This window comes from Micrasema longulum, unplaced genomic scaffold (assembly GCF_059751315.1).
Source record: "Micrasema longulum isolate JH-2025_06_02 unplaced genomic scaffold, ASM5975131v1 h1tg000930l, whole genome shotgun sequence".
NCBI classification, from domain to species: Eukaryota; Metazoa; Arthropoda; class Insecta; order Trichoptera; family Brachycentridae; genus Micrasema; species Micrasema longulum.
In genome coordinates this window covers 222,978-247,412 of record NW_028278121.1, presented here as the reverse complement: position 1 = coordinate 247,412, position 24,435 = coordinate 222,978, and the positions used below count along the sequence as shown (strand labels likewise).

General features: G+C 31.6%; 2 long non-coding RNA genes across 4 annotated transcripts; one reads left to right on the top strand and one right to left on the bottom strand.

Annotated features, from left to right (window-relative positions):
• Positions 1-11,649: 11,649 nt before the first annotated feature.
• Positions 11,650-14,885, top strand: LOC148278081 (uncharacterized). 2 transcript variants are annotated; one of them, XR_015823289.1, is made up of 3 exons: positions 11,650-11,978; positions 13,588-13,699; positions 14,742-14,885. It is a non-coding gene; the product is annotated as an uncharacterized LOC148278081 (long non-coding RNA). The 2 variants fall into 2 exon arrangements; XR_015823290.1 differs by having other exon boundaries at positions 13,588-13,720.
• A 2,136-nt stretch (positions 14,886-17,021) lies between these two features.
• LOC148278080 (uncharacterized) lies at positions 17,022-18,686 on the bottom strand. 2 transcript variants are annotated; one of them, XR_015823293.1, is made up of 4 exons: positions 18,544-18,686; positions 17,718-18,132; positions 17,395-17,456; positions 17,022-17,248 (listed from the first exon to the last, which is right to left on the bottom strand). It is a non-coding gene; the product is annotated as an uncharacterized LOC148278080 (long non-coding RNA). The 2 variants fall into 2 exon arrangements; XR_015823292.1 differs by lacking the exon at positions 18,544-18,686 and having other exon boundaries at positions 17,718-18,155.
• Between the last annotated feature and the right edge of the window lie 5,749 nt (positions 18,687-24,435).

Sequence of the window (24,435 nt, the reverse complement as noted above, 5' to 3'; positions counted from 1 at the left end):
AAATAGAATAAAATAGAATAAAATAGAATAAAATAGAATAAAATAGAATAAAATAGAATAAAATAGAATAAAATAGAATAAAATAGAATAAAATAGAATAAAATAGAATAAAATAGAATAAAATAGAATAAAATAGAATAAAATAGAATAAAATAGAATAAAATAGAATAAAATAGAATAAAATAGAATAAAATAGAATAAAATAAAATAAAATAAAATAAAATGAAATAAAATAATATATAAGGTAAGCTTTTGTCCAGCAGTGGATGGCAATGGCAGCATGGTTATATTTTTATGCTACGACGATAAAAAATATCTACTGAACAGAACTGGTTACAAATCGTTGAAGTCTTGGTATAGGAGACTAAATTCGTTAGCAAAAAATTAAAGTGAAATGATACTTCCACAAAAAGTGTAAAAAACGCTTCATCTAAAATCTCTTATGGAACACAACCTGGTTAGTTAGAAAAATGAAATAATGTTTGAAAAGGCAGCGGAAAACATAAAAGCACACCTGAATGTCAAACTTGTCTCTCACACATACTTAAGATTATTATTGCAGACATTGACTACCATCTACTTCTCGTCAGTAAGGTATTGAGTAATAATTTACTGCCCGTTTTGTCTTACACCGACCGCATTAAATTTATGTTTAATGACGGCCATAAAAATCGATTACCTACCGATAAACAGCTCGGTAAATTTCGTTTATTTTTGAATAATTTATCAGAATCTTAAAAATGATAAAGAAATTTTGTTTTACATTCAAAGCGGACAGTCGAATTTTATTGTAATTTATTCGCCGATTACGAAATCAAGGTTTCGTTTTCCATTTCGATTCGTTGGACATAATGGGTAATTCTTTATAATACCAGTCAAGGTTGCCGGGAGTCAATCAAATTTCTGTGATTACATTTTTGCCCAAAAAATACATTCCAGCGAATTTGATCATAATTGTGATTTTGTTGATAATTTAACTATACTTTACTTTAAACGATTATTCATATTCTACTGCACTTAGCTATTCGTCGCTTAATTTCGTTTTTGTCCAACAGACCGAAACACAAATCTGGAGAAATAGAGCTTCAAAGTTTTTTTTTACGAAATAGGCATAAATAATGACCGCAACTTAAGAAAAAAATCGTTAAAAAACCCCTCAAACAATTGAAAGATTTTTTTTTTCATTTTGTGTTATAAATAAATGTTTTTTGAGAACTCATGTACACATAACTCAATTTCGCTAAAAATGGTATGTTGGACAAAAACGAACTAAAGCGACGTCTTTTCAAGTCTGACAGATATTTTTATAAAGAAAGGACCTCGTTTAGAATAGTATGTATTATGTAAACTATAAATATTTGCAGGGTTATTGATTCATTTATTTATTGACAGACAGTTCAATTTTTATATTATGTTGATCAGAAAAAGAATATCTTTAAACAATTGTCATATACCTACAATATGTTCATATACCGCTGATTAGCTCAACTCAAACGGTTTGAGACAAGACAAGAAATTGCCTTAAGGCAATATGCCCGCTCCTATGCACATAAATGTAAACTGTGTATGGGTAACTGTATATGCAAGTGTTTAAATGAATAAATCGGGAAACTGTTTTAAAATAAATAATAATCAAGGACATTTATCAATACTGTCTAACGCCTAAAGAATGAAACAAAACACAAGCAATTAAAAGAATAAGAAACACACTGATTTTTCATTTATTCATATTAAACAAAAGCAATTTCTTTTTTACCTTAGTCATTTCATATAAGTTTATTGATTTACCTTTTTCACACTATAAACAATAACGAATAATAAAAATAATGTGTCCTCACTGGGGTTACCCGTGCTGAGAACACTTATACCCGTTTTGCAGAGACAAACCTTAAGGTGAGGAAGGTACATTCTATTGTCTTCACCTTCGGGTTATTCTCTGCATTTGAAATTAGAATGTACTTTCCTCCGTATGCAGAGACAAACCTTAAGGTGAGGAAGGTACATTCTATTGTCTTCACCTTCGGGTTATTCTCTGCATTTGAAATTAGAATGTACTTTCCTCCGTATGCAGAGACAAACCTTAAGGTGAGGAAGGTACATTCTATTGTCTTCACCTTCAGGTTATTCTCTGCATTTGAAATTAGAATGTTCTTTCCTCCGTATGCAGAGACAAACCTTAAGGTGAGGAAGGTACATTCTATTGTTTTCACCTTCGGGTTATTCTCTGCATTTGAAATAAGAATGTACTTTCCTCACATTAAGTTTTGTCTCTGCATACGGGTATTAGCAATGTACTTTTTATTATTATTTATCTTTACTTCCTTTATTATCCGTCGAAGTGTTATCAGTATTATTTGTCTATGACCTTCTAGTCCTATTTAAAATTCTCAACTCACTCTTTGTTGTGCCTGAACTACTGAGCTCAATAAAATTAAATATCCCAACTAGAAACCTCAGACATAACTTACTTTTTCATACCGATTACAATAGAACTAACTACGGTTTTCATTCCCCTATGCCCAGAATTCTTAGGTCTGCCAACAAACATACCAGTCTTGACTTCTTTGATAACAAGTTGTCTTCTTTCAAACGATCACTGAATCAAATTCTATTATAAACAAATTACAACAGGGATGGAGAATACCTTAAAAAAGGGAATGTGGAAGTCTAGGCATCTACAGGGCTTATGCTACAATAAAGATTTCAGCTCTTTAACTTTTGGAAGAAATGGGAAGAAATGAAGTAATATGGATGCTCAAAAATAGGCAAAATGGTGAATGCTACACAGTGTGTAAAGTGGCCACTTAAACCAGCCAATGAAAGGTCATAAGTCCTGTATATGCCTAGACTTCCATATTCCCTTTTCTAAGGTATTCTCCATCCCTGTTGTAATTTGTTAATCTTAATGACTCCTTAAGGGGTTAAATACAGTCTTTTGTCTACAAAAATTTGGACAAACTCAAATTTTGTAACCAATTTTAAACACCTCTCTCCCGCTTCCACTCTCACAAAGTTTACTATGTACCATTGTGTCTTTACTTTTTTTATAATAATTTTCTGCGTATTAATATGTTCCTTAAAATGCTCATTGGTCGTATATATGAATAAAAAAAATAAAACTGGACTAAAAATCGGTCTAAAACTGGTTTAAAGGACGTTTAAAATTGAAAATCATTTTTAAGATTTTCCTTGTATGAACTGATCTGAAATAAAATCACTTACACAAAATAAATATTCATTTGGATTTTACATTAAAATCAACAAAAAATAACAGATTATCACGATTATAAATATTTTTAAAAAATATTTCATTGTATGCTCTTCATATTTCCCTTTAAAATAAATATTGTTATTTTCATTTTATGGCTGGATCGTCGAGTTCCAAGCAATACAAACATGTAATATTTTGTGTCTTGTGATGGTGATAATATAATAATTTTCAGTGCTTCAGTTGATTCACCCGTGTGCAATACATCTCCCACGCTCTCTATTGGATTACATACAAGAATAATTAAATATGTACTATTGCGGTCATTTCGATCAAATTACGTGTGAAAATAAGTAAATAGTGTGATTGGCACAGTGCTTTGCAGAGTAATGAGTACCTTTATACCTTTACACCATAATAGAATCAGGCATTTTGTGTCGAATTTTAATTGTATTCTTCTGTTTCGTACATTTCAATTTCTTTCTTCTATATTGCAATATTACTGATTATAAAAATCATTCAAGAATGACTACAAAGAAATGTCTCAACTGAATATTTTAAAAAAATGTCTCCAAATGCTCTTTTTGATGCTTAACAAGCGCGATGGGAATCTCCCCCTTTAGAGAGGGTTACCTTTCTTTTTTTTCTTTCAATCCGTCAGCGCTTAAAATCTTTTTGGATTATCCCCGATCACTGGACTACGCAGTTTTTATCAGATCATGGTAAATTTATTGATAAATGATTTGTTTTTAATATTTTTGATTCCCTTTCGTGCTGCTGCGAATATCCTAATCAGTCTTTTAAACACATCCTGTGGTCTTGTCCCTTTCTCCCTCTCTATGATTACCGAATGGACCTTCTCGCTACTATCCGCGGCCCTGTTATAGGTCCTGTCGGATGTACAGATCTGTTGGCTTTCAAAAATAATTTCGAGGGTTCTAAAAAGTTTTGTAATCCTTTCGGCAAATTGACTATTTCATAAATTAAATCCCACTTAGTGAAAAATTCACTTCCCTCTTTTTTAAATTCAGTGGAGTGTATATTATGTAATTCTGAATTACTTTCTTTTAGCACAAAAATGCTAAGGCTACCAGATTACAGAGAGCTCCTTCAGGCAGCTTTTCTCGTTCGGCAACGAGCAACTTTTCCGTGTATGTGGGCACCGCCAAGGAGACTTATGTACGTCCTCAGATGCGGAGTGCGGTATGTGGTGGGCAAGTTGTAAAAATGATTTGAATGAAAAGCAGAAACTGTATTATTGCATATTTATTATAAGTTAGTAATAATTTACAAACTTTTTATTACACTTCCCAAATTGATAATCCAGTATTCATCTACGATAAATTGAAAACACTCAAAATATCGTTAAGGATAAAGTAAAATTTTGAAACCAGGAGATATCTCGCGTTCCTACATTGCATTTTCTTTCAACTTTTCCTTGCTACGGACTATTTTGTACTTCTTACTCCGCATAAAATGTTCAAAGTACCGTAGCTTTATTTTCTTAATTGTATCAACTATGATAACTTGAATGCGATCCCTATGTTTTTTTGTGAAAACAATGATTCATAAAAAAAATTTAGTAAAGAGTATTTAATTGCAAATATTGTCCATCGGTGGCTATCGAGTTGTCATGCTGCAAAATAACTAAGTAGTGTCGCCTAGTATTGCGGTCGTTTTTCCTTCAATGCTCGGGTCAAACACGTCAATTGTAGTCGATAGCGACCTCCCGTGATGGTTTCGTTGGGTTTTAGGAGCTCATAATACACTACACCCAGCTGATCATGGTGCGGAGCGGAGATTTTGCGACCGTTGCGAATTTCCTCTACTCTTTTTTGAATATTATTATTTAGTACCACTTTTCGAATGTTTGAATTATTTTCGTGCTCACTTAGATGGGCCAGCTACGCCGTAAATAAGTACTGAAAAGATATTGTCTTCAATTTTCTTTTCTTTTTATAATTTATTAAAATAATCGGCGATAAGTGTCTTTAATATAAAAGGAGAAAAGTACAGCATCAAATATTTTTAATGATTTTTTATTTTATTTATTAAAAGAAAATAAAAGCAATTACAACAAAAAAAAATATTGACAAATAAACCAAAATTATAGGCCAATTATAGTTTTCTTTACATTACTAAATACAATGTCAAAAAAAGAAGAAGAAAAGCCTACCTTTAAAAGGCACTCCACATCATTTCACATGTAAAAAATGGATAAAATATTACAATAATAATGAAATAATAAAAAACAAAAGAAAAAGTTTTTTGTTTAATCGGACTTAAAAATCTTTTCGCCGGCAGATACATACGGAGTAACCCCAGCTCAGTCCTCCCTGCTTTCTTCTTTCAAACAAATTTAATAATTACAATATTAAAAAGTATAAACAAGTAGTATTAAGTTATAAATAATTTTGATACGAACAATTATTTACAAATAATTTTAATGTGTGAAAAGGTTACTAAAATTTTTTAAATTCATGTAATCATGATGATGAAATTCAAATAGAAACAGTTTTTCTAATTGATTTTTTTAAAATTAATATATTTTATAAATGGTACATGTTTTTATTATTCTATACAAATCTACTTTTATACATTTAGAAAATATTATAACTTTAACTCTTCAAAAAAAGAGACTATCACTTGTGCTTGGAGAGTGACTTACACTGTTATAGTTGTTTATTTATTAAACTTATTTATAAAATAAAAATAAATTTATTTATTAATTACAATTTTTAATAAACAAGTACACGAGAAAAATAAACTTAAAGATAAAAGAGATATAAATAAAAACAGAAAATAATAATACATTCATATTTATTAAGATTGAATGCAGTTTTTACACGTGTTAAAAAAACTATTTAAATTTACTTTGAACTTATTTATTGTAATATTAGTTTTAATAGTTTATAGTTTATTGGTGAGATTATTGTAATTTTTGACACATTTGAAGACAAAGCTATTTCAACCATGACTTTTGTGGAATTTAGGGATTTTAATATTATTTTGGTATCTGAGAGACTTATTCATCTCGAATTCAATGAACAATTTAAAAATACTAAAAAGGTGTAACACATTCAAAAATAAAAATATATAAACAATAATGTTTAATTAAAATGTGTTTAAATAATTTTCATTTTTATATTGAATGATACACGTGTAAAATGTACTCTTTATAATATTAATGTAGATTACACAAATGTTAATTTTTTTCTACATGAAAAGTATTATGTTATGCAGCTAATTAAAATGTTCAAAAACAAAATTAGTTGACTTCACTTAGGACTGTTCAGTATAAAATAAATGATTATAAAATAACCAGGAGAATAATTGTCTTTCAAAATTTTAACAAATAAAATATTGTATTGTATAGCTAATAACTACCGGAACTTCACACCTGAAAAAAGCGATGTATTTCATTTCTTAAATAAGAAAATTCTTTCAATACAGGAATGACTATTTGTTATGATAACGATAGGCTTTAATTTTGGAAAACATGCCAAATGCAAAACAAAAAATTATGTCTTCACGAATAAATATTATTTTAAAACAATTACATGTGATTGACTTTAATATCATTTTTTTTTTGAGTTTAGACAAGATGATTTTACTGAAAAAAACGTTTTGGTACATATTAAAAAATAACAATTTAAAATACAACCCAGATACATAAACTATTGATAACTCATAAATTTTTGTTTAATAGGCAAAGATTACTCACGATTCACTTGACATTTGTACATATTTTTTGTTATAAAACAAATAAATGTTGCGATTAACATTAGAGTTAAACTGTGACCTTTTATACAGCAATGTAAATTGACTGAATAATATCTTATTTGTGCTGAATCAGTAATAACAATTAGTTAAATATGTTTCGGTCAGTAAAAAAAGACAAGATGTGGGTAATATTGTTATGTTTATTTGTTTCAAAACGATTATGGCTTATAAGAATAAATATAATTCAATGTTGATCGAGTCATTATTTTCTTGTCCGAATCCGGTTTCCATTTCAGAGGTCTTGCTGAGAATTTAAAACATGTTAATATGGAGATATACGTGTTGTAATAAATATTACTAATCACGGATTTAACCTTATTATATTAGTTAATCTCCGAAAAAGCAGTTTGGTACTGTAGTAACAACAAATGATACATTTACATGGAATTGCATCGAGATAAATAAATCAACACCGTCAGCCATTCGAGTTTTTTCGATTATGCAAAGATTTCTAGAAATTAAACAAGAGTTTATTTCGTCTTTCAAAAATCTGTACACAAATATGTGGTATTTAGATAAAGAGATTCATGTCACTGAAATTGAGAAAAATAATTAAGTATGCAGTTCCAGCCTAAAAGGTCTACGGAAAATTGAATGAAAATATAAAAATTTTGAAAAGTTTATTTACTATTTTATTTATTATTTATTATCATATTATATGACATACAAAAAATTATAATTCATACAAAGTTTTTTTGACTGCCTTAGTAGTGTTATTTACCTTGTTCTAAGATAGTCAAAAAATATAAAAAACAGTAATCAATATACAGAAACAGTTATAAAGATAGAGGAAATAGTGAAAATAACAGTAAAAAATATAATGAAAAATTTAGTAAAAAAACGAAGCAAAAACATAGTAAAAACAAAGTAATAAATTTAGTAAAAACATAGTAAAAACACTAAAAATATATAAATATGTAAATAAAAATATTTTAAAACTCATTAAAATGCGAAATAAAATACATAGTAAGAAACATATTTAAAGTCATATTAAAAAAAATGCATGTATGTGCATGGCAAAAAACATATTTAAAATAAACGTCGGAGGAGTAAGGAGTTTAAACGTGTCTTAACAAGACGAAACGCGTCACAGTATACCCTTTTTTATATTAAAAAAATTGTTGAATCAAAATCCCATAAACGTGTTTTATTTTGGATACATCACCAAATTTTATATGGAATTTTACCAATTGTCTGTAAACACAATAAATTAAAACATTTGTCAAATATCTAGTTCTGGTCAAAATTTAAACATTAATTAAGTTTAATATCAGAGAGGTATAAATCAGTGTTAAATAATATGTGTAATATTTGTAAAAACTATGAGATGTAGGAGTATGTATGTGTATGAATAGTCCCATACATGTAGGTATTGAATAATATATACGACGTTCGTTAAAGAATACACAGAGTATTTGAATCTCGAATGTAAATAAGTTATTAAAGTGTATGGCCATAGTGGCGAGCATTTTGCGGCACGGTGCGAGCGCAACGTGGGCGCGATAAATCAAATGGTAACAAGTGTAGTGTCCATAGTGAACGCGCGGGCGCTGCAAATCTTCGCGTATCTCGTCCGCGTCGCGCTGCAAAACGCCAGCCACTATGACCATACACTCAGATCTTTTTTGCTTACACTTTATTAATCTGTCAATTTTCGCCCATTTTAGACCACTTGTTGGTTTTTGACAGACAAGTTAGTAAGTCGCGTTTCGGTCTGACTGACAGGCAAGTTTTCTAAATAATTCCAGAGCAAATATGATGCACGCTCACTCACTCTTAAACTCTCAAACAAAAAAAAACAGACCGCATAGATGTCCAGCTACCGCATTTACTTGGCCTTTGGCCCCCTGAGACTGTTTTCTGTTCTTAAAGGTGAAGAGGACTATAAAAGGACGACGATTCGCGACCATAGAGGAGATAATTACCGACTTGACGAAGGAACTGAAGGCCTAACCAAAAAGTGGGTTCCAGAGATATTTTAGGGAATAGAAAAATTGGTGGTCCAAGTGTATTACATCCGATGAAGATTGATGAATATTAACTGTTTGAACTGAGTATTTGGTATTTGGTATACGTATCATCCAAATCCACATGACACAGTAAAGTTAGGGTGGATCCATTTTTTATTTAGTGCTGTTTTAGGGTAAAATCCTGCAAAAAGAAATCAAGAAGAGGTTAGTCGGCCTTTTGGTGGACGGGTTGAAGCATTTGCCAGCCATTAAATTAACACATTTATGATACACAAGAAAAACTCGATTTTACTTCAAAATAATGACCCCATTATCAAAAAGGATAAAAATTACAATATTTGTGAACAAACAATTCTCGAGAACAAAGTTTTACTTACCTTGCGTGATATGAATTCCGTAGATATAATAAATAATTAATGACTTAATTTAGCTTAAATATTACATAAAACAATTTAAATGACATACGAGGTCAAAAATGGCATATTAAAAATATGTTAAGGTACATTTTTGTCCATTATAATATTAAACCATCGAGTAATTACTGTAATAATTCAATACAGAGATAAATATTGCGAGTTTTGAAGAAACTAAGTACCTAGATGTATAGACAGGGTTTACGTTCAAGGCGTACTTTTTATTCATCTATGGATTGCCATAGTACGGGTGCCTGCACCGGCTGGGACAATACGACAATTCGGCCGCAGTTCACACATAAGTACTGGGAAAATGGATACGCGACGACGTTTATTACGAGCGAGATCACGAAAAATAATATTTTTTTTACACCAAGATATACTGGATTTGTTAAAGAACGAACTAAATAATATAACAGTCTTTTTTCTGCTTCCATTTTCGGCACGCGTCGAGCGAATCTTAAAATAATGTCCTGTTCGTGCGCGTTCACACGTGATCGGGGTAAACATTGTTCCGCGAAGATAGCCTACCCGTCTATCTCCGTGACAATGTCTGAGAACAATGTTTTGTCCTACAAATTGTTGTTCACACGTAGGCAATAGTCGAGTCCTGAGACAAAACAATATTGTATTGCACACGTGTAAACGGCCTTTAAGATATTTTATTTTATCCAGAGAATTTAAAGCTTCATCACCAATATTAGTATTGAATCTGTCAATGGCTGTGAACGCCAGGGTTCAGTTTGTTTCGAAAATATAAATAAACGCATTTTTTTTAAATCTTAGCGATTGTATCTGAGATGTTTATAAATATCACAAATTTCAAAACACGACTAGTTTGACATGTCAAAAGTATTTGTTGGTAAATATTGAATATTTAAATATTTCAATGAAATAGATAGGTACGTAAATAATAATATTTATCGACCAAGATTAATATCGATTGTACAATTATAATTCAGATCACGAATGTCCTTGACGCATGCACACGACTATAGACACTGTGCACGGGGCAATAGAGGTCATATCCGGTTGGGGCAACACGCCAGCCAGTATGTACGCAGTAAATCTAAGGTCGAAGTGGAAAGTAAATATTTTCGCTAGTGACCACACCCGTCGCGTGCCACTTGTTCCATATACATACTGCTACCAGCAATGTGGTTGTTGTTGGGATATTTGGTACTATACCCTTCGGTATACTGCTGCCAGCGCATCTGCGCCAGCGTCTCTTGGTACGCACAATTTCCATGCCACTTGTTCCGTGTACTGCTAAAAGCAGCGTTGTCGTTCATACGATTCTAATACTGCCACCAGAGTACTCATGCAGGCGCGGTGCTTTTTTTCAAATTATTTATTTATTTATTTTATAAACGTTTATGTACATTACAAAATATTTTATATGCATACATAACACGAAAAAATTAATACTAAAATTTAAAAATACAAAAATGGTGTAATAAAAATACCCAGCAATTAAAGAGAAAGAATGCCATCCGCTCTGAACTTTTTTCACTAATATGAAAGATGTCAATATCCAAGGAGATACGGTTGAGTAAAGACATTGCTCTTCTAACTGGGATTACCATCGGCAGGTTGGTTCTGCAAGCAGGAAGATAAAACAGCTTAAGTTGTCTATGTCTAATGTAGTCATTAGGAACATAAAGATAAATACTCTCCGTTACATGTTGATCGTAATACCACGGATCAATCGGAAAAAAATACATAAACAAGTATGCATTTCTTCTTTTCTCCAAACTATTGTAGCCAAGCATTCCCAGTATGAAGTCAGACGGGTACAACCACTGATAATATCCGCACTCCCTTAAGTAAAGATACCTCAGAAATTTCTTCTGAACCATCTCCAGCATAAGAGAGTACTTCAATTCGTGGGGTGCCCAGCAGTGGTATTCTGATCACTCTCGACACCCACGAGATGATCTCGACTTTCGGACGAGAATATAACGTGGTGTAATTTAGGGATTTTTATTTTTTGAACGTGGTTAAACTTGGTTTTCCATATGGCAATTCTGATGATTACATGTCAAATTACGTAAATGAATTCAAACACATAAAACCAAAAATAATGATTTTCAATAGAAACATTATTTTGACCTTAAGAATGACCCAAAATACTTAATTATGTTGAATTTACCAAACCTCAATCGTTATTTCTCGTTATTTAGACGGTTTTATAATTGACGTTTCATAGTTCGATATCTACCCGCAACAGCGTGAGTGTCGAAAATGAGAAAAAATACTCGTGCGCATGCGTCACTGACGAGATGAATATACCTATTACAAAATATAACGCTTTTGCTATCCTGATGAAAATTTATAACGTGTGCCATGTGGGGTATTTATTTTTTCTACGCGTCAAACTGTACTTTTTATATTGCAACAATGCAAAACATAAACAAACATACAGTGACAGTTCAACTACCATTGTAAATGATAAGTATGCCCCGGATCTACATGTTCTTAGGGATTTTGTTTATTTTTATAGAACCTCTGTGAAATACCTACTGTACTCTATAGAAACTTGCATACGAACCACAGCGTCCCTAAATGTACATCTTGCGCGACAACAGGAATCATCATTTGAAGGTATGTTTATCTAATTCGGTATTTTAATCAAACTTATATATTGTGTACGGTTTAAACCTACCTTACGAGTTTTTTCTCAAGTTGTTAATCATTATAATATTTATAAATTGTAAAAGGTTAAGAATAAGCTAGTGTTAGTAAAAAATAAACAAACCACCAAGCCGTTTTCCCCGGGACAGCCAGAGGATATACAACACACATGCGTTTGCAGTCATACAAAATCTCATGCATGTGTGCTGATTTTTCCAACTTTTGAAGTATTACCATATCCGCAGTGGTACAGCAATACCGCTACTGCGAACTGTTAGTTTTAATTGTTGATATTCGTAATGTAAATAATTATTATGTATGTAAATACTTATCGTTTCAGCAGTATTTTTGTTTGGTTAAAATCGCAAGTAATATATTAACAGCTTTTATGTTCCCCTTTAATTTTTTTGTTGATAATTAGGCTTCCCGCCCACTAGGCAGCTCGGCTGCCGCAGTCAAAATTTTGCAAAGCCAGTTAAAGCAGCCAGCCTGACGGCCAGTCCAAATAAAATGGATGTGGAAGATGTTTTTGTTTACATTTTATCTCGTAAGAAACGCAAACCAAAAAGAAGATATTGAATTCATCCTTTACTTGAAAGGGTTCATTTCAAAATTATTTTATGGATCTTCTGTATCGAAAGTCATTGCAAATTCTTTTCATAAAATACTTCTGGCTGCTACGACAAGTGCGCGGAGACTGAGGCAGTCACATACATTTGCTTTGTCTCGTTCTGGCTGCAGGCAGCCAGTTGGCTGCCGTGCACGTCAAACGCGTTCTAATGGCTGCCGCAGCCAGGAATTCTTGGCTGCCTAGTGTGCGGTATCTAATAAGCCGTCATATGTAGTATTAGCTGCCGCAGCCAGGCTGCCTAGTGGGAGGGGAGCCTTACAAAGTATTGCCGTACCGCCCGTACCACTGATGAGATCCTTCTCAAATAATTTGTTGGGTTCGGTCATGCCATCTCTTTTTTGGTCTTCTTTGTTCATTAGTCTTCCTCATAATTAATATTTATTTTATTAGTGGTTTAGTGGTGGTATTTCAATTTTATTTATTCATATATATGTACATTACAAAATAGAACATCTTAATTCACACATATAGAAATAATGAAAATAAAAAGGTAAAATTAGGTATTTATAAAAATAACACAGGTATACATAATATCCAGAAAATAATATGTTAAAAAAGTAAGAGAATCTTGTAACGACAAACTCCCTCAGAGACGTGAAAAATTACAAATGTTTATTAAGAAACAATGAAAGACAATTGGACATGCATACACATAAGATATTTAATTTTGCTAAACCCATCACCCTTTATAATAGCTCACAGCATGTGTTATAAAAAGGATACAATATTATTAAGGTTATTGTAATATAATATAATTTATGTTATGAATAGTGGTGTTTAATTATACCTTTGCACTAAAACAAATATTAAATCAATATTAATAATAATAGTAGTAAATAGTAAGCTCTATAAATGTCTAGACTTTTAATGATATTATCTTCTAAAAAAATCTCATTCTCTTTTAGAACATCTGTAAATAATTTAACCTTTATAAGTGTATTTTTTCAGATTATATTAAACCAGTAAAGCGGATCTCTCGAAGGGATGATATCGATTGGCTCTTTAAATTTATGCTGTAATGGAATATATGGATATCAAACTATTCGTCATCTGCTTGGAGGTGGGACACATTGTTTATTAAGTAATTCAAGTTTTTTTTGCACTCTTGAAAATTCTCATTTTAAATTGTAATTTACTAAAAAATTAAAGATAAGTGGTACTTAAATTCACAAATCTGAAATAATCAGTAGCAAGATTCGTCGCTACACCTTTATGACTGATATCTTTATTATAAAGATAAATCTAAATAAAAAAGGATACAATACTTCAGTTATTATTATAAAAATTGTAATATATATATTTTTATAGTTAAGATACCAGTCTGGGTATTAAAGATGTTGCAAAAACAATGAAATATCACTACCTACACAGTTATTATACATTTGTATATTTAAATATCAATCATCATTTATTTCCATATTAAACTATTTATTAGATTTGCTTTAAATAATACCCAATTTGTTATTTTTTCAAATATTTTTTTATTACCAAACAGATTAAGAGCCAAAGTACATAAGAATTTTTTTAAAATAAAGTAAGTACTATTAAAATATCTTGTATTAGTTTAAAGTTAATATTATATTAAATATTTTCTCTACAGCTCACGTTGGCATGTCCTAACAAAAGGAAATTTGTCACCATATGGAAAATACAAAGTTATACCATTACATATGACATCGCTTATATCATTTTGAATATTTAGAATTAATCAGCTTACACATATTTGAATTGCAATATCATAATCACAATACCTACAGACAACTTAAAAAATATTACCTTTACTGCATAATAATTTGCTCTGAGAAATAAAACATATAAATCACAAAATATAGCCTTCAAAGTTTTCTTTTTAAAAGGTTTAACAATATGCGGAATAATTAGGGTGTTTGATTCTTGCGTGTACTGATGAACTTTTGTACAATATACAAAAATATGTATATTGGCAGGTTTATTGCAATACCTGATGAATAACTTCCAACTAACCTAAATAAGATATATTTTACTATTTTAAGTGCTTATTTTAGTATGTAATTTTGTACTAAATATAAATGTAATTAAAAATGTATTGTAAATTTTATAATTTTTTGTTTTTTTATTTTTAGCAAAGAGGAAATATCAAATGTTGCAATTTGGTGTCAATTTTTAACACCTTTATGATCATCTGAGAAAATGGGAGTAAATATGTGGCAGAGCAGAAAAGCGGACTACAGAAATGAGTCTACAACAACTACATTAAACACTCAAACCTTTTCTCGCAAATGTAGAGCATTAGCTAAATTCTAGTTAGTTTTTTGTAGTTCTTTTTTATTATTTTATACCTAAAAACTTATAAACTACAGTGCAAGTACTGTTATTGAAAAAATATTTTGTGTTTTAGTTTCCCTTTCATACGTAATTAAAATATAGTCATATCTCACACATAAATATTTAAACACATATTTCAAATATAAGGAACCTTAATGTGATCACTTTCACCGGGAGAAATAAGGGCTCTGGCCAAGAATTGTATTTACTTTAGTTTTAGTTAGTTAGTTTTACGAAAACAGTACATTTGAAATTATTTTTATTTATATTACCTTTTGTTACAAGAAAATGTATTCTCACATCCTCTCAACGCGTTTGCTTATCATGCAAGAGGTCTCAGGTTCAGTTCCTGACATGGTAGACATGAAATATTTATTTTAAAATGTGATTTTACAGTACAATATTTCATAGTCCCTTGACTGGCACTCCAAGCGTACGATTGATCATCTTTTCTTTAAGTAACAAAAAGATCAAGATACGCTGCGATTGGTGTACCAATGCAGTGCCCTATGCAATTAGGTGCGGAATTGAAATGATGATGATGATTACCTACATTTATTTATTCTACGGTATAAAAATTCACCATATATATATATTTTTTTTTAAAAGAGATTTGTGTTCTTATGATTTACTTAAACATTTAATTTTGAGGGCCATTTTCGACGAGTTGTAAATAACTCTCTATTAGATAATAGGAATCAAAAAGAATCTAAGAATCTCCAAAGACTTGACCGGATCCAATCCCAAAGTCTGAGACTAGTCGTCGGAGCCATGAAGTCATCTCCAATTAACGCTTTACAAGTAGAAGCTTGTGATCCCCCACTCGGTATGAGAAGACAATACTTGGCGGATAGATTTCTTCTAAAATGCTCTGTCCAAAAAAACAACCTGCTCCTCAAAAAGGTACAGTTTCTCTCTGACTGCGTGACATCCTCATCTTTTTGGTTTCATAAACCACCCCCTTTACTAGTCAACAGTTTTCATTTTTACAAATCTATCGAATCTAACATTTATCCTAAAGACCTTCTTCCCCTTTATCGTTTCCCATTTAAAACTTCTATTTATGCCCCAAGTATTGAACTCACATTCGGAGTCGAAAGCCACCTACAGCCCCGGTGTACATTCAACCGTATTCGGTCGTCAAGATGGATAGGTTGGAAAATTATCTACACTGATGGATCTCGGTCAGATTCGGCAACCCATACGGGTGCGGCTATATATTGTGAAGACAACAACTTTCAAAGATTGTACAAATTGCACAAGAATGCATCTGTATTTACCGCAGAATGTATCGCAATCCGAGAAGCTGTCAAATACGCCTTAAGCTCACAATATAGCAAGTTCCTTATCCTGTCGGATTCCTTGAGTGCCTTACAAAAAATCAAATCCCCTCCACCCTTTTATCCCGAGGATGAGCTCTGCGTGGAAACTCGATTTCTTCTTTCTTTATCAGAGGCATCCAATAAGAGTATTGTTATGTCCTGGATCCCTAGCCATTGTGGTATTCCCGGTAATGAAAAAGTGGACGCGTTAGCAAAGGAGGCGGTCCACTCCGGGGATCCTGCCTATAGTAATTTACTACCACTAGGTGATCTCCTTGTTATGACGAAGGAGAAGCAACTTCGCACATGGCAAGAATATTGGGTAGCCTCTTCCCAAGCCAAGGGTAAACATCTTTTCCAACTGAAACCAAATGTAACAGAAAAGTCTTGGTTTTCCAAAGTGATTCTGAACAAGTTTGAGACATCCTCCATATGCAGAATGCGCATTGGGCACTGCTGCAATGGTTCTCACCTGTTCAGAATCCATGTCCGGGACTCTGCCATTTGCGAATGTCAGCTAGATGAGGAAGATTTAAACCATATTTTTTTTGGATGCCCCATAAATGATTGTTATCCTGATTTCCTATCCGACCTCTCTGATATTAATATCCCATTCCCTATTCATATTCTAACTCTCCTGTCCCCACCCAATAAACGTGTATTTAAAATCCTATTAAAAATTAATGGTGTAAAGCTGTAAATATGTTTTATTATTATATGTTTATATTATATTAAATACTAACATACTAACTTGTACATATTATATTACTAACACATGTGTATACATATGTAAAAAAAAAAAACAAAAATACTCGACACTGGCCAGAACACCCGAGTTGAGATGTGAAAAGGCCATGAAAAAACGAAGAAGAATAATTGAGAATGTCAGAAGAATAAGTATATTTCAACGATATGGGATCAAACAAACAGATCTTGCACTGGTTCATTTTGTACTTACACATTCAGAGATTGTGACAGCAAATCTGAAATAAGGATTTAAAATTTATATGTATTTTGATTTGATATTTAAACCTTACAGCTTCAATTATAATTTGAGCAAAAAATGTTCTTGCATGTAATGATTCATTATGTTATCAGTATACATACATATAATTACAGTATTACTAACCATTAGAGCGACATCTTGTCCCAAGCATTGAAATACAGTAGACTTTCGCACATAATTGGTTCCTGAAAATGTGTGCGAATGTTGAATGTTCGAAAGTCGAGGGATGTAAAAAATATGTATTTTTTAATTAAGTTAATGAGGTGTTTAAGTTCTTTTAGGTGATTCTTTATAAATTTTTTAAGAGTTAGTTAAATACTTCCATATTTTTTGTTTTCTTGATAGAGAGTTTTATATATTAACATGCTGTATTTAATTTTCAAAATAGATAAGGCTTCATTCATATTTTTTACTGTCAAAGACAATTTTATCAGCTTTTTCTTTACATTAACTGTGTATTTCATTTACCAGTTGTTGCAATTAAGCAGTCATTTGACAGAGGTTCTGAGTGATATTCAATTAACTTGTTAACATCTTCATTGTTGAAGTCCTATACTATATTATCTGTGATAGTTTCCAGAGTTTCTTCAAAATTCATCATTTGCGGGCATAATTGTTTACAGGAACCTTTCATTTTTTACTTTTTTATTTCAGCCCACAAGTATCCAATATTGCTTATTGCGTTCCATATATTATAATTCTACTGAAATTGTCTTAATGTAGGCACACCTTCCCTGTCAGTTTCCTTAATGACTTGATTCATTATTTTCCTCATAACATATTATCTTAACATAGTTATCACTAGTTAACCGAGGGAGCACCTGCATGGAAGCGAAGAATGTTTGCATTTTTGATAAAAATCTGTAAAAAACATAATTTATTTAAATGCCTGAAATGGTGAATTACGCAAAAGTAGAAAGTACAAAAGCCGACGGCCGACCGTATGTCTTTGGGAATACTAAACAATCAATCAATGCATCGTCTTGTCATTTAATTAGCTTCAATATGGCAATCTTTAGGAACCTTTATAGCATGATTAAGATGCATTAAATGTGTATCCCGAGTTTCGTACGATAATGTATGTATATATAAATTAATAATTAATATAAATTAGAAACGAATTTGGTGTTGAAATATAATCAACACCGACTGACATACTCGAACTGTGCCAGATCTAGATCGAGGAAAAAAGACCTCAAATCGATCTGACTAATATTTTGACAATATAGTACGTGTTTAAATTGATTAAATGTATTAATTACGAGTACTTACCTGTATTAACTCCGTTATTTTTGACAAAGACTAAAAATGTCCAGACAAATTTAAAAAAACTTACGAACCTCCAATTTATGAGCACAAATGGATTTGTCGTAATTTGTATAATGGCGTCTTTTGAGTTTTTACAGATGACGCAATATATTCAATTGCCAATTTAGTAGCTCACAATAAAAATAAACATACATTTTTAAAAACGAAACATCTCGCGGGTCGCATGTTTGACGTTTGCCAGATTTACAAGGTTAGTTTATTTGTGTGCTGTGCGCATGCGTGGTTTTAACGATACCTATTACGAGATTCGTTCAGGATACCAAAATGATTTTAACGAGGTAGAGAGGCCCACGAGAGTGGTTCAGAATACCACCCCTGATCAGAGATCCACACTCAAGTCTGCTTCGCACCAATGAGTTATAAAGAAGCCTTAGAACACGAGTATTCAAGAACACCTTAGCTGTTCGGAGAACAAATCCCAACATTTTGCGCGCATTGTCACAGACAGTGCCTATGTGAGTATGAAATTTCAGTCTAGCATCAAACACAATTCCCAGATCTTTGATAGTGGCAGTTCGTTTAAGTGATAAAGCTCTTGATACGTCTTCCCAGTGCCACTTGTTCCGTATACTCCTATTAACAACACATTCGTTCCTATGATTCCTGGTACTATATGCTTTGTGTATATGCACTGCTGCCAGAGTACCCTAGCTAGCGCCTCTTTGTATATTACACCATTACCGTGCCATTTTTTTCGTATAATGCTACCAGCAGCGTTGTCATTCTTACAATTCTTGGTACTACACCCTTTATGTATTAAACTGCTGTCAAAGTTCCCGCGCTTCTTGGTATACACTATGACTGTACCCCTTGTGTTATTAATTATTCTTACGTAGCCTTCCTGTGTCACTGGTTTCGTATATTGCTGGCTCTTATCTAGACATTTCTTTAATAATTGACACTTGATACTACATCTTCGCCTTTATTATTGGCAGTTAACCTATGTCAACGATACTTGGTAGATACTCCACCATTTTAGTGCACTACGCCTGCGTAACCGCACCTGTGATACATTGTACCTATTTGTCAGGGGCAAATTGTCTATATAAGCGCTATGCGCAGCTTACTTTTATATTTGATTATGAATAATAGTGTTTTATAGTAATTATATTTATGAATAAAATAACCTTAACAATATTTCCTTATTGATTGATTTGGTGTTTATTTTGTAGAACTCCATATTTAAACTTATAATTAGAAATCAAACACTGATTTGAGTCTACTGAACACTGTATTTTATTTTTACAAATATAAACATATTTAAAGTTTTTATTTTTATATGTTTATATTTTTAAAAATAAATTACAGTGTTCAGTAGACTCAAATCAGTGTTTGATTTCTAATTATAAGTTTTAATATTTCCTTAAGTCAACTCCTGTTTAATTTTTAGTGTATCCATCTCACATTACACTCCTTACAAGACAAAAAGACTTGGTTTATTAGTTCCATGCACATCATAGTACTGATAAAAAGAAATAGGATAGAATTCATAAGTAAGGTATACCTCAATATTTATTTACTTATTTCTTTTATTTTATTTGGGAAACAAACAGTTCTGCATACATATTCATAGTAAACAAAAGATACATTGTAGAAACTCAGAATCAATAACAAATTTCCTCAAAGTATATAAAGTTAGTAAAGAAAATATAAAACATATTGTATAATTAAACTTTTTTAAAAAAAAACAGTTATTGTGAATTGGGCGGAATTGGGACTAGGATACATGAAGAAAGGATAAGAAGGGGAAGGGAGATGAACATATTTACTATTATAATGTATACTAAGTTACATAATGCATTTTTAGTGTCAATTTTATATCTGACAAAATTATGTTTGTGAAGTCTCTGCCTTTAAATTTTGTATTGTACACTGAAAAAGTTCAACGAAAAAAAGCATTTTTAATATATATTCATTAGTTAGGCTTTAAAACCGGTCGGTAGAAAAAATTAAAAATAAGTGGTTAAAAAGACTAATCATCTTACTTTTATGTAACAAAAATGATTAAGATACGCTGGGATTGGTGTACCGATACAGTGCCCTAATGCCCTTAATGCACCATTAGGTACGGAAAGGGAATGATGATGATGAAATCTCCACCAACAAATAACAAAAACTGGATAAGTGAGATTTTTGTATTTACTCATTTACATTTTCTTGTTTTTTATTATAAACTCGTGTGTGTATATATTTAAATAATTAAATAAATATAATAAAAAATACTTTTTGTATGCCGCTACATTTGCTCCTTATACGTAACTAATGCCCAATGTTACTCAGAAAAAAACCTATTCTCTGTTAATTAAAATATTAAATAAATGCCCGATTTTTAATTATCATAAAATATGCAAAATAACGTTCTATAATTCACGAGTTATTATTTTATATTCCGCCTAGTAATTTATGTTTCAGACGGATTATTTGGTAACTAATTACCATGATTGTCTTAGGCTGAGAGCCAGTAGAATGTTTAACTTGACAACCTTCTTGTATTACGTGGTTCAATTATGCTATTATTATGTAATTGGTTTATTGTGTTAAGGAAATACTTTTTAAGTTTTATTTTACAAGAAATATTTATTATAGAAAATTATGCATAAACCTATTTAATGACAAGTCGCACGGATTTGATTGCGTCATTTATTTTTTGTCATTTGAAACGCCCTATTAACCCACCCGTTCCTGTGATGTAACCGGCGTTGCAAATTGCACATAATCAATTAATATCACGCCAATTACTTTAAATGTAAAATCACGATATTTCTTATAATCTTCAAGTAAATCTTAACTCATAAGAAAAAAAATATATCACAGTTTTACGAATGTTGGATAATTTTTAATGAAATATCCTGTCCATCAGGATCTACGATACTGACAAAATATCGAGTACCCTTATGTTAAATAAATAACAGCATTTATCGATACTATTCCTGACCGATTTCCTTTCATTTCCATCCTTCCCTTGACCCATCCTTATGGTACCTACCCAAGATCAAGATAAAAGAAATTCAAAATTAGAAGATTCGGATTTAGAACAAAAACCAAACAACATTTTTTGAATTGACATAAAATCGGATAAATAGTGGTGGGATTCGTCACGCGTCATGGAAAACATTGTAATATTTTATAGTTCATTTTGTCATTCAGGTTTTTTGGGTTTTAGCACAAAGTAAAGAACGCCATTTCGTCGCTTTAGTTCGTTTCTGTTCAGAAGACCTTTTTAACGAAATTTAGTTAGGAGTACAGGAATTGTTTGGGGCTCGAACTGTCAGTAGGGTCGCAGTGAGTCACATCTTGCTGGAGAATGCGATTCTATAAAATGCTGCAAACGCCCAGTTGCATTCCATCGGCAGCACTACTTACTAGTCCAACTTGTTAGCGTCCACATCGTGAACCCTAGGCAATGGGATCACACTTTATATAAAGAAAGGAAAAAATTATGATGTACGAAGCCTATGTCAAAAGTGAATTGAGTTACATGATCGCCTTCTGGGGAACTGGTAACAAGACAGACATAACAAGAATACAAAGACAACAAAATAAAATTCTTAGACTAACATACAACCTACCCTGCCTGACCTCTACGACTGAACTGTACAAAAAAACACACCAATTTGACATAAACTACTTGACTTAAATTGACACCTTAAAAATTGTGAACAAAATAACACTGGGAAACATACAAGACGACGACATAATATTAGTCAAAAATGCTGACATACACAAATATAACACCAGACAACAAAAACACTATCATATTGAAAAAGTGAAGACAAACACAGGACAGTCAAAAATACTACATAATGGACTTAAACACTACAACGACCTACCTTACTACTTGAAAACTTTTAATGGAGACAAATTTAAAATCAATCTGAAAAAGCACATGATGACTGAACTAACTAGACTAGACGAGACATAAAATGACTAGACAATATTAAATTTCTAATGTAACCCTAACGGGTTTTTTAAAATTGTAAATAAATATTTAAAAAAACCAACCAGCTTAGGGAAGGTAACCCAGACAGAAAAATCCACCAGAAAAGGCAATGGGAAACCATTCTGGTCGTCTTTTCACAGGAATCACTATGGCGAGTACATCAATAAGCAGTCGTCCTGGCTGCAAAATATAAAAGTAGCACATGACAGATACAAATGCTTTCGCTGTAGTGCTCGCCAACGTCGGGGGGACCCGGCAAGGCACTAGAAGGAAAGAAGGACAGGAATTGTAATAATACTTTTTTTATATATTTTTTTTTTTTTTTTTATGTTTAAGGGATTTCGTTTCTCTGTTTCTGCAGATTTGTGTTTTGGTCCGTTGGATAAAAACGAAATGAGCGCCGGTATTACTATGTCTTTGCATTCAGATAATTACACTACACTACCACAGCACACACGACGATTACCAATTTCGACTTTTGACATCAAGTATTTGTTGAATTCGGTCATGCCGTGTCCTTCTCGGTCTTCCACATGTTAATATTTTTAGTTGTCCTTTCGCTGTTCATTCGCTTTATCTGTGTCCTTTGAGAGCAATCGGTTTATTGCGTTACGGAAATACTTTTTTAGTTTTTATTAAACAATAAATATAGATTACATAAAAAATTTCATATTCCTATATAAAAACACGTCGCAGGGATTTGATTGCATCGTTATTTTGCACTCAAAACGATAATATTATCTCACAATAATAAACCATTCAAAACAGTTGAGCCCATTGCAGTTAAAGTGAAACTTTTGACAAAATGTCAACTTTTGTATGAAAATTTTAAATTTACGTGGTTTTCTCCTATTTTTCAAATAAACTGTTTTGCTGTTTTTTATTAACTATTTACATTATGTGTGAAAAAACTCCCTTAAGTCACTGTGTGGCAACATGACGTGACTTTAGGTAAACCTTAGGTAACCTGAGGTTAATATAAGACCGCTTGATAATCACTGTCTTTGTATCATGTTAAAATTATATGCGTGTCTTTTTAGTGATCTAATTAGATAACATTTCGTCCTCTCAAATGAAAGTTTATACCGTCGGGTTTCTGGCTCAAGGTGTTAACTACAACATTTTGAAAAATGAGATGTCTTTATAAATGACATTAAATAATATTTATTTAAAAAGTGTTATGAATAAAAATACATTCCGTATTTTATAAATAATTTTTTTTTTTTTTTTTAATCTTTAAGTTGAAATTTTTTTTAAATTATTGATTTGGGGTGAGCGTGAACTTAAAAAAGAACCCGTGAGAACTTGAAAAGTGCAATATCACACAATTAGTATAATGCAGTTACAAACTTGTCCCAAAAACCCGACCATATATATTTGTCTAAGGGTACTCGATAATTTATCACTTTTGGGAATCCTAATGGACAAAATATTTCATTAAAAATGAACGGTCTTACTAAATACGTGATAAAAAGTTGTGGTAAAATTCATAGTAGTTGCCGGGGTATTAATTGACTAAGTGCAATTTACATCACAGGAACATGAAGTTTTCTAGATGAAGAAGAAGAAAAAAAATTCTTGGATTATCCCGATAAGAGAATCATAATTTAAGTAATGAATTTACTTCATCTTAAAATGCAATGGTCCAAATTAAATCTTTACGTAAAAAACGGAAATCTCAAAAAATATCAATCATTGCACAAAACTTACATAAAATTTAATTTTGCAACGAAATTTAATCAGATATTAGACTCGGACTCGGCAATCTCTGATTAGGTACTTAAACCTGTCGAAGCGGAGACAATTTGGTTAGTATTGCATTTTTTTACCACGCTTGATTTCTTTGGCATCAAATTTTCCTGGGTGTCCACGTTGGCAGTTCACGTCTAAACCAC